Source organism: Myotis yumanensis, unplaced genomic scaffold (assembly GCF_028538775.1).
Source record: "Myotis yumanensis isolate MYYU_CA2020_CCGP unplaced genomic scaffold, mMyoYum1.0.hap1 SCAF_2, whole genome shotgun sequence".
In the NCBI taxonomy this organism is placed as follows: Eukaryota; Metazoa; Chordata; class Mammalia; order Chiroptera; family Vespertilionidae; genus Myotis; species Myotis yumanensis.
This window is the reverse complement of record NW_027223753.1, coordinates 84,055,033-84,065,128: the sequence shown is the minus strand read 5'-3', so window position 1 is coordinate 84,065,128 and position 10,096 is coordinate 84,055,033.

Below are 10,096 nucleotides of genomic sequence, written 5' to 3'. Positions count from 1 at the left end.
GAAGATTCCAGCAGTTTTTCTTTTTCTTTGAAAAGCTTTTCACACCAATCAATAGTGAAAACTGCATAAGTGGATGAAATGAATTATCTTCATCTTCTTGATAACCCTTTTAACTCCCCCCCTTATTTATCCATTTGATTTTTCTATAGATATCCTGGGTTCATGAAATTTAGACTCTTTTTTAAAATTACTGTAGCTTTAAGAGTTTTGGTTGAGGGCTAATAGTCTGGCATTACCGGATCCTAGGCACAGGTGAGTAGGTGAGTATTTGGAGCACTTGCCTGTTCCCATCAAACTCACCATGAATCAGGACCCCAGCCAGCTCTATCTGCTCGTGGTCATACTCTACGTGTTCATCTCCCAGTGATGGGTTCCTGCTAGTGACCATATAAGTTAAAAGGGGAAAACCCCATCTTAAATGAAGAAAATCTGTGGTTAGACCTACAAAGGAGTGCAAGGCATACAGTGCCCAGCGACTTGTTTCTACGGGGCTCGAGGATGAGGCATGTCCTACATGTGATTCTTGAGCATGGAATTTGCTCAGTTATCTTAAGGAGGCCACAGGCCATATTTGCTATTGGTGCAGCAAGCACCCTTTATTTAGCCGAGAACCCAGCTTGCTAAACAGGACTGTATGATTCTGAATTTAATAGGGGTGATCTCTAAAGCAAAGGCTGGAATCTTTGTTGATCTTGGTGTATCTACTCTGTCGTAAACCATGAGGGAATAATTTCCTTTTTATTTCTCATAAGATCTGGACTCAGGAATGCTGAGCTTGTCACTGAAAAATGAAGCCCAAATCAATATGCCTTCTATGACAGGTTGTATTTCCTCCATACTGACTTCTTTTCTCCTTTACTCAAGCTGTTCCTTTGTAATTACCATGGAGATAAGGTCAGCAGATATCTAGTGAGTGCTTAAAGTGACTAATTGAGAATTTACCTTTCTCAGGTGCCTCTCCAGCAAGGATGTGGTTAGGAAATACAGGGACAGGGAGGCACCCCCATCCCCAGTTTAGCAGGTTATCTCAATGTCCTGGAAGTGGCCCTGCCTTTGCCTTCTCAGTTTGTAGTACCCCTAGGGGTAAGGAATATAAAGTGAGTTGTCTATCACTTCTGGGTGGTAGGATCCCAGCCAGCTCTTGGTGGGAGATTCAGCTCAGGAGGGACCTTGTCAACATCCTGGGGGTGGTAACAAGGGCTCCCTCATTAAGCCTTTGTTTCAGGATCCAAGCATCTAATAAGGATTCTTTTTTCTTCTGGAATTAGAAGTATTCCTTTTTTAAAGTGATTTAAAAAAAAGGAATGGGATTAGGATGAACATAAGTCAATCTTTAAACATATAGTAGCTTCTGAGACCTAGAGGAATGTGATACAGACTTTCAAAAGAAAGAATTGCTCAACACATTGATGTTAAGACTAAAGAATATTGTGAGATTTTATTCCCTGGTGATTTTATTGCATATGAATCATAAGTTCTCTATAATTAGCAAGATAAAGCCAGCCTTGGATGATTTATTCACTCACTCAGAAAAGATAAGTCAGCACCTGCCAAGACACAGGCAGTGTGCAAGATTGCTCTGGAGAATAACAAGTTAATTGGACCCAGTCTTTAACTCTCATGTAACTCATAATCTACTTACCATAGAATTTGATGATTTGTTGACAGTCCTTGTTTATATATATATATATATATATATATATATATGGCTAATCTGCAAAGTGTCCTCTTGGGAGTTCGACCAGGAGACTGGGGATTCGGTCACTCGCTATGATGCGTGCTGACTAACCAGGGGGCAGCACAGAATGAAGGAAGGCCCCAGTCAGCAGTCTGAAGGCCCTGATCAGCCCTGATCACCAGCCAGGCCTAGGAACCCTCTGCATGCACAAATTTCATGCACTGGGCCTGTAGTTTTTTAGAAAAAAAACATACATAGTAATTTTGACAAACTAGATTTTAATGGTTGGCATTATGTATAGATCAGGGTAGATGGTAGAGATCTGCTATGCATTGCAGTTTGCTTTATTAAAGATTCGTCTCACAAATGAGCTTGTGTGTTGGTTCTGCTCTTTGGCTTTTTGTGCTGCTGCCTTGTAGCTGCCCTTCATTCCAAACTACATTCAAAGAGATATTGACAGGGAGGTGAGGAAAGTAGAACATACAACAGCCAATTGGCAGTAGTTATTGGATACAAAGCTGTCTAACCAGATGCTATGGGTCAGAAGGACCTACTGAATTAGGTAATTCATCCATATTCTGCTCACTGTGAGCAGACAAACTGCTAGGGAACGTGTACATCCTGGAGTGATCCCAAGAGCAACATGTACCAAGTGCTGAATAGAATATGGAGAGACTAGATTCCCACCCCTAAGTTTCCATTCTCCATGGAGCACTAAAGTTCCTCCCCTCCTCCAAGAATATTGCAGATGATTTAATTGGCAAGGCAAGAGGAAGGCTCAGAAACCAGTGAAATCTATCCAAGAATGAAGAGGAAAAGAAAGAGAAGAAGGAAGGTGAGGCTTGTATTACTGTCTCAGGCAAGAATTATACTGGTACTTAAACTTCTATACTCCACTTTGGAATCCAGGGTTTTTACTTTGCATACAGTTTATAAAACTCAGACAAAGCATTAACCCATCAGCTCTAAATCTATATAGTTTGGTTCATCAAAAAATAGTAAGGTAAAGATTTCTGTCCATTTGGTTCTGATTCAGCAATGTTTGCTAAGTGACAGGCACTGTGCTAATGTTAGCAATGTGGGGATAAGCAAGGTGGCCTGTAAGGAAATTTACATCTGCCAGAGGACATTGTCATGAACAAACACAATTAATATGAGACTAAGAGAAATATATGCTAGATGTAGGTTTGATTAGATATAAAAAAGATTGATCAGCATAATTTTTTTTGTAGACAATACTTTGTTTGGATGAACTCTTTGGAATAGGAAGTAAGACTGCAAAAGCATTCTCCAGTAACAATGGGTGTTTTTCACATTACCTTAAGGGGAGAGAAAATCTTCTTAGCCAAAGGGTGCGCTATATCTGAACACTACAGGGGAGTTGATTAGGTATTTCTGGGGCGTAGAGGCTTGTGCAGAGATGAATACCTTTGCATAGTAGGGAGGAAAAAAATTGAGTCAATAGGGAGCAGGAATCTGGGCAGAGGAAGAGAGCTGTCCACTAAAGAGGAGCACAGGAGAGCATAATGGTCAAATGATGCTTTCAGCATGGCTTGCTGTGGTATTTGTGATATACAGTCATGTGCCTCATAACAACATTTAGGTCAACCACAGACTTCAGATATGATGGTGGTCCCATAAGATGATAATAGAGCTGAAAAATTCCTATTGCCTAGTGATACTATAGCTGTTGTAACATCATAGCACAATGCATTAGTCACATGTCTGTGGCGATGCTGGTGTAAATAAACCTACTACACTACCAATTATATAAAAGTATAGCACATACAATTATGTACAGTAGATACTACTTGATAATAAGAATCAATAACTATGTTATTGGTTTATGTATTTACTCTAACGTACTTTTTCTCATATTTTAGAATGAACTCTTTCTACTTATAAAAATGTTTTCTGTAAAAACAGTATGCCATGTTACACTGGTAGCAGCCTCATCTAATTTCTGTTTAGTGTGTCTTTCTTTTTTTTTAATCATTTAAAAAAATTTTTTTTTCAATTACAGTTGACATACAATATTCTATTAGTTTCAGGTGATTAGATATTATAAAACTTATCAAGTGATCATCCCCCAAATCTTATACCCACCTGACACAATAAGTCGTTATTAGAATATTATTGACTATATTCCCCATGCTGTACTTTACACCCCAAGACTACATTATCACTACTAATTTTCACTTTTAAATATCTTCACCTTTTTTTACCCATTCCCCAAACACCCCTCCCATCTGTCAACTATCAACATGTTCTCTGTTTCGATGAGTCTGTTTACGTTTTGCTTGTTCATTTATTTTGAATTTTAGATTCAATTGTTGATAGGTATGTATTTATTGCCATTTTGTTGTTCATATTTTTTATCTTTTTTTTCTTCTTAAAGAAGATTCTTTAACATTTCACGTAATACTGGTTTGGTGGTGAACTTCTTTAGCTTTTTCTTCTCTGGGAAGCTCTTTATATATCCTTGCATTCTAAATGATAGCTTTGTTGGGTAGAGTAATCTTGGTTGTAAGTCCTTGCTTTTCATAACTTTGAGAAATCAGCTGACAGTCATATGGGCACTTGTAGGTAACTTACTGCTTTTCTTTTGCTGTTTTTCAGATTATCTTTGTCTTTAACCTTTGGCATTTTAATTATGATGTGCCTTGGTGTGGGTCTCTTTGGGTTCATCTTGTTTGGGACTCTGTGCTTCTTGGACTTGTATGTCTATTTCTTTCATCAAGTAAGGGAAGTTTTCTGTCATTTTTTCAAATAGGTTTTCAATTTCTTGCTCCCTCTCTTCTCCTTCTGGCACCTTATGATGTGAATGTTGGTACACTTAAAGTTGTTGCAGGGGCTCCTTACACTATCTTCATATTTTTGGAATCTTTTTGCTGTTCTGATTGGGTGTTTTTTGCTTCCTTATGTTCCAAATTCTTGATATGATTCTTGGTGTCCTCTACTCTACTGTTGATTCCCTGTAAATTATTATTAATTTCAGTTAGTGTATCCTTCATTTCTGACTGGTCCTTTTTTATGTTGTTGATGTTCTCAATAAATTCCTTGAAGTTCTCATTGAGCATCCTTATAATCATTGTTTTGAACTCTGTATCCGGTAGTTTTCTTACATCCATTTCATTTAGTTCTTTTTCTGGAGATTTCTCCTGTTCTTTCATTTGTGACATCTTTTTTTTTTGTCTTCACATTTTGTATGCTTCCCTGTGTTTGTTTCTATGTAGTAGGTAGATCTGCTATATCTCCCAGACTTGGTAGAGTGACCTTGTATAGTAGGTGTCCTATAGGGCTAAATGGCTCAGCCTCCCCAATCACCTGAGTTGGGCACTCCAGGTATGCCCCTGGATGAGCTTTGTTCACTGTCCTATTATAGTTGAGCCTTGATTTATGTTGGTGTCACTGGGAGGAATTGACTCCCAATCAGAGGATCAGCTGTAACTATAATGGAAGAGCTGCTGTGCAGGAGCTGACCCTGTGGAGCAGGACTTGCTTCAGTGGGGCTTTGGTGCTCACCAAGTCTGCACCTTGAGTATGTCGCTTGTGGAGGTGGTAGGGTTGTAATCGGCATGGTCAAAGTTGATCACTGGATGCACTGGCTCTGGACCCACTTGGGAGGTGCAAAGTCAGCTACTGCCTATGCCTGCCAGGAGCCACCCAGCATGAGCTACAAAGCCATTTTCAGATGGCTGATACTTGTGTTGATCTTAGAGGTGCTTAGGAGAGGCCAAGCTGTGAGCCAAGGGAGGCTACTGCTAATGCCAGGCCTGGGGCCATTTACTGAGAAACATGGGGCACACTGAGGTCAGTTGTTGCTTGTTTGAGATATTTTAGGAAAATCTGAGGCATGAGGCAAGAGAGGCCAGTTTATGGAAAAGCCCCTGGAAGTGGCTTGGATGAGCCTGCAAGTAGGGGGGTGGTGGGGTCTCAGGGTGGGATAAAAAATGTGAGGCTGGTTGATGGATACTCAGAGATAGTGCCTGTCTGTAGGCTCTGTGGTGGGGAGGGCTCAGCAAAGGAACTATGGACTCTGTCAGGACATCTGTCAAGGAGAAAGCTGCCACTCCAGGTCTCTCCCCGATTTTAGACACATTATTTCCTCCCCAAATGTCCCAGGTTCCTTTCAAGTGGCTGCTCCAACACTGGACCTCAGAGACAGTGAGTCCGAGTAAATCTCTGTGCTGGCCTTTTAAGAGGAACTGCCTTGGACTCCAGCAGCCTCCATGCCACTCAGCCACAATCCCTGCTGGTTTTTACAGTCTGAAGTTACGAGGACTTCTCTTCCTGGCTCTGGAACCCTGGGCTGGTGGGTCTGGTGCAGGGCTTGGATCCCTTGCTCCTCAGGAAACTTTCACAGCCAAGATATCCCTCCCAATTTTAAACTGCCACACGTGGATGTGGACCAGCTGGTTCTGCGATTCTGCCCTGCATCTCTGCCCCTCCCAACAGTCTCAATGTGCTTCTTTAATTCCCTAGTTGTAGGACTTCTGTTCAGCTTGATTTCAGGTGATTCTGAATGATGATTGCTCTGTAGTTTAGTTGTAATTTTGATGTGGTTATGGAAGGTGACGAATTCCTACACTTGACAGAAATCCTGCATCTTTCAATTACATCATTTTCTCTGTGCTATATTTATTCTCCTGTTGTTTTGTATAGTAACACACTATACAGGTTTGTAGCCTAAGAGCAACAGCTATACCACATAGGCCTAAGTGTGTAGTAGGCATTGTGGAAGTACATTCTATGATGTTCACAAGGCTGAAATCACCTCTCAACTCATTTCTCAGAACTTATACTATTGTTAAATGGTGCATGACTGTAAATAGTTCCCCTCTTTAGGCCTCTCAAAAAATCTTTGGCAAAGTAGACAATAGTTAGTATCACTTTTGTGTATATTTTTGAAGAATTTGAAACCTCATTTGAAGTTCTGTTTGGGTTGGTGGTAAGAGGGTGAGCAAAACAGCCTGTGCAGACTCTATTACCATTAGCAACTATCCACAGTATTAGGAGTCTGGCTTGTGGAAATAGGCTTCTAACTGGTCCCCCGGCTCTTACCCTTGTTCTCCAGTGGTCTTCTCTTTACCACGTAGCCCAAATAATCCTTTTAAAACATAAGTCAGATTGAAGCAGACCTCTGTTCAAACTCTCCAATAGAATCCATTTCACTGAAAACAAAATCCACTTTCCTAACCATGGACAAGTCCCTACTCGCTGGCTCCCTGGTTGCTCCTCTGAGCTCATCTCCTGCCGCTCCTCTAATTCCCACTCTGCTGCAATCTCATTTCCTTCTTCTTGTTACTTGAACACTTGAAGCACTTTCTCATGGCAGACATTTGCATTTATTGTTTGCTCTGCTGGGATGTCCTTATGGAGACCCATTTAATTTATCTTTCCTTTCTTTCATGTCTTCCCCCAAATGTCCTTGTTGATAACATCCATTTCCCCCCTCTTTCTTACTAAGCATTTCTCCTCTCTCACCCACCACCCCCAATCTGGATTTCTTTAATTTATAGAGTTTATATGTTTGTTTATCTCCCCTATAATGTAGAATGTGTAATCCATAGGAGCTTGAGCATTGTCAGTGTTGTGATGTTATATTTCTAAAGCCTAGAATTGCTCCTGAAATAAGATAGGTAATTAATAAATAAATGTGGAAAAATGGATGGATGAATGAATAAATGAAGTTGTACAGGGAGAGACCATAGAGTAAAACAAACAAACAAACAAGCACACATACTTGAAATATAGTGAGAACCTAGCTAACAACTAAGGTTTCCTTTGAGTACTCATAACAACAGTGGTGGGGAATTGTTTGAAAATAATCTCATTCTTTTATTCTGGGTTTAATACAAGGTATGACAATTTTGTGCTTTGTTTTTATCAAATAAGCCTTCCTGAAGGGGGCAGAGGGGAACGGATGGGTCTGGCCCCTTCCCTGAGGATGCACAGTTCGCCTCTGGACAATGGAATCCCAAGCCAAAGAGCCCTGGGAAGACAACTTAGGCAAATGTGTACCATCATCCAGGCACCAGACCTTTCTGTGTGCTTCAGTGCTATGGGGTTCAGGTCACTTCCTGTTCAGATGACTGACTAAGGTTTCTTTAGGATGGAAGCATAGATAATAAATTGTAGTTGTGACCACTCAGAGAGCAGAGCAGAGAATGAAGAAGAGTGAAAGAGGAAAAGGAAGTAGTGAAGCTAAGAAAGGATTTTAGAATAAATATGATACGGAAAAAGCAGCCAGGAGAAATAGGAATGGGCACCTAGAATCTACTCACTATTTGTCTTCTAGGGCATTACTCTTGCCTTCTTCTCTTTCTCTCTCATACTTTGTATCCCCAACTAGAAGAGGAAACATAGAAGTTGCTTGGCTATTTTCTTGCTGGATCACATGATACGTAGGCTACAATTTAAGTTTTAGAAAATAAGACACTACAAATAACATCTGTCATCATGATAGTGATAATAATGACTACTGATTGCTGAGTGCCTCCATTTACTAAGTTCAGTACAAGGTTCTTTCCATATGTTATCCCGAATACATCAGAATTATAAGGTGGGGATTATCCCAATTTTACATATGAAGAAACAGGCTTGGGAAATCTAAATGAATCTAAAACTTTTGTTGGTTGTAATTATTCCTCTTTGCTATTTTCTCTCTCAGGAGCTGATGTGCAGCATTGAGTAGAATTGATAGTTATTCTAAGCAGCAATGAATTGAAGGAAAGTAAAAAAAGCAATAAGAATTAGATTTTAATTATTTTGGACAATGTAATAGTGTGTACTTTAATAAATTTCTGGCAGTTTGGAGCTAAGGGAATGAATGAAAATTTCAAAAAATTAATGAAAGCAGATAGAGTGGCAACAGGAGGGACTCATGTGCATATATATCATTCCCCCACACAGTCTTGCCTAAACCCATGTTAGAATGTCAATAGTATGTAGGTAAAAGTGTGAATTATTAGACATAGGAGACTTATTTTGTGGGGAATGAAGTGAAGCGTTAGAACTGCAGCAAGCTCTGAAATCAGTTGCTGGGTGGGAAAAACAACAACAGAGAATGAAAGAGAAAATCTCAAGGAGATTGTGCGGAAGTAAAGATTTGTTCTAAAACCAATGCTTGATTACTCATCATCAAGGGGCCCGGAGTGAAGGAGGGGACATCAAAATGTATGAAGCAAACAAACAAAAGCTCAACCATCTCAGAACCTCTTTTCAATTTCCTCCAGCAAGTCTGCTTGGAAGACTGTCACTTACATTTCACTTTCCTTCTGTGTCTTTCTTCTCCATTCCCCAATACAAAAATGAACAGATAGAAGTAGCTCAGATTATTTCAGGACTCTATCATAGAATGATCAAGATTTGGTTGCTTGCAGTTTTAGGATTAAAAAAAAAAAAGGTTATTCTTTAATTTGTGTGTGTGGCTGAAGGCTGTCTGACCTATCAGGTGACCACATAAAAAGCTTGCTAATTCACCCATTAAAAGATTTGTCAAATAAACAGCCCACCACCCATGAACTGCCTTAGGCTTCAGAAGAAAGAAGCCAAAACAAACATTAGCGGGCCCATGGATTTGGATCACTGGAATACAAGGAAAAGAAATTTCTAAGGTGACTGGTTTGTATTATCTCTTTCCAGGCTGCTTGCTCTTGGCGTTGACTGCTATGAGGCCAAGCAGCCAGATGAAGTTCCTGGTTGAGAGGACCAAATCATTCACTCAACCCTATTTTTTAAAATTCTTTGAACCATTCATTTGTCAACTATAGCTGACTTCCTCTGTAACTCTGAAAGTTGGGTCTGTGGGAGTTTATAGCAACTCCGAAGAGTCTCAGGTTAACTAGATTATAATTAACTTTGCTATTACTTTAAATATGAAAGAAATTCTTTTGTTAATATAGCTGATAAATCCTTGGCAGGAGGGGATGAATAACCCAGAAACCCATAACATCTGAGCTTTCACCTATTTCAGGTCTTATCAAACTGTAGTGTAACCATCTGTTAATCTGTTTTCTACTCAGCATTGAGCTCCTTGAAGTCTTACATCCCAGCACCCAGCATGGTTCTTGGCAAATAGTAGGAGTTTAACAAATATTTGTTGAGTAAATTGAATGAGATTGGGCAGATTCCCATGATGTCAGCCCATGAGATCTTTTTCATGAGGTAGCTCAACTCAACAACTCCTCTGGGGCATTCTAGAAGGAGGAGTGAGTACCTTGGGGGCCTCTCATTTATTCCTGTATCTGGAGAACACTGTTTGCTTAAGGAATGAATGAAAGTCTGTATTGCTCAAGGAGTGTGTGTGTGATAACCTTTTGGGATAGTCCCACCACATCCTCAACTTGGAAGGCCCTCAGGAGATGAGCTCAGGGATGTGTCAGATGGATGCCTGGCTTTTGCTGAAAACCTCCA